Source organism: Etheostoma cragini, chromosome 7 (genome assembly GCF_013103735.1).
Source record: "Etheostoma cragini isolate CJK2018 chromosome 7, CSU_Ecrag_1.0, whole genome shotgun sequence".
NCBI classification, from domain to species: Eukaryota; Metazoa; Chordata; class Actinopteri; order Perciformes; family Percidae; genus Etheostoma; species Etheostoma cragini.
The window spans coordinates 5,571,956-5,573,582 of record NC_048413.1 but is presented as its reverse complement, the minus strand read 5'-3'; the positions used below and the strand labels follow the sequence as shown (position 1 = coordinate 5,573,582).

Genomic DNA, 1,627 nt, shown 5'->3' with positions numbered 1-1,627 from the left:
TATTGAGCATTTATTTATTTCTGTATTTATTCTTAAATATGGTAGACTCGGTCCTCCAAACTTAAAGATGTATTTATTTTTATTATTTACATAATTTAATTTAAACTGACCAAGCACTTTTTATTAGGATGTGCAATCTAATGCAATCCAACCTAACAGCTATGCTATAGATATTTTCAGTTTTTGTTTACATTGTGTTTCCAATATACTCATGGAGGTAGACAATATTAATGCAACATTTCAACATAATACTCTAGTATACCACCACCACCACCCACTACCACCTCAGTACAACTGGAAGTAAAATTACCACCTTTCTGATTTCAGAAAAAAAAATTAAATGTATAAGTTTAATACACAAGTGTTAAATATTAAATTAAATCCATGGATGATTTTTAATAAACCAAAAAACTAAATAAAACAAAACTATAATAAACAAATTCCACGCAAATAACAACAAATTCCCAAGATTAGTTACTCAAAATGTGGACTTTTACATGTAGAAACCAAACAACTATAGTTACCAACCTGGTATTCTTTGAAGAGCATGTTCGGATCTTTGTTCAGGTAAATGCCAAGCACCCTGAGGATGCAGTCCATCCTCTTTTCAACAGTTTCATGTTGAAGAAAGAGAAGACAGATAAACACTCAAATACTAGAAGACATCGCAAACAAAGTTACCACCACTTTTTTATTTAACACTAATAGATCAACTTGAAAACTGGCCTCAATTGTTAGTTTAAACAGGGAGATGTCCCTGTGCAGTATTATGAGAAGCAAACTTTTTTTTCAAAATTTCAATACATCAGATCTCTTAACACAGCCACTGATCTGTGTAAACATTCAAAGGTGACTGCAAATAAAACATAATTTGAAAAAAGCACAGGAGTTGCAGTTATGGCTTTTGGAGCAACTTTTAAAGCCCTCCTTTTTACCCATAAGGGTGCACTTATAGGGTGCAAAACATACCTTTGTCATTGGGGCCAGTATCGTCTGGATTTTCCTCCCTGCAGAGCCTATTTTGTTCCCCAAGAACTTTGAATAGCTGATCAGTGTGCTGGTCTAGTTGTCTAAGGAACTTTGAGAGAAGGGGAGTAGTGGTAATCCTGAGAAACTCGGCCTCCATCTGAAGGCATGTCCACAAACACAATATATTAATTGTACATTCTAAACAGTCAACATTCCTTTAGTAATATCTCATAAAAAGTAGTAGTAGTAAGTTAACATACCATGTGCAATATCCGCAGTCCAGCTATGCAATATCAATGAAGGAAGGAGCTGATCATTTCTATCTCTGGGATCTAAAATTCAACATGTTAACGGAAGCCATCACCTACTGAAATCCATTACTGACATTTAAAAACCATTTAGAAGAGAGAGAATGAAAGAGACTGAAGCAGCAAAATGTTTGATTTTTCAGTAATTAGTAAGCTAGTTATGATGTGAGCTTACCTTTTAGGAGTATGTCCTATCCAGGCAAATCAAGGAACCAATTATTCAAGACCTGAAATCTTGCAACATGATTAGAAAGACAGGAAAATGTAAAAAGCTGTTAACACATCAAATATTGGGGCAACGTTTACATGGTTCTTAAGAGCTACAATGTTTAAAAAACAACCCTTAAAGC

The 1,627-nt window shown here is 34.2% G+C and overlaps 2 long non-coding RNA genes across 2 annotated transcripts in view; one reads left to right on the top strand and one right to left on the bottom strand.

Annotated features, from left to right (window-relative positions):
• Positions 1-1,627, top strand: part of LOC117947712 — a 22,383-nt gene that overhangs the window by 10,257 nt on the left and 10,499 nt on the right. The gene's annotated exons all lie outside the window — the stretch shown is intronic.
• LOC117947713 lies at positions 970-1,611 on the bottom strand. The gene is made up of 3 exons (XR_004657303.1): positions 1,453-1,611; positions 1,230-1,301; positions 970-1,126 (listed from the first exon to the last, which is right to left on the bottom strand). It is a non-coding gene; the product is annotated as an uncharacterized LOC117947713 (long non-coding RNA).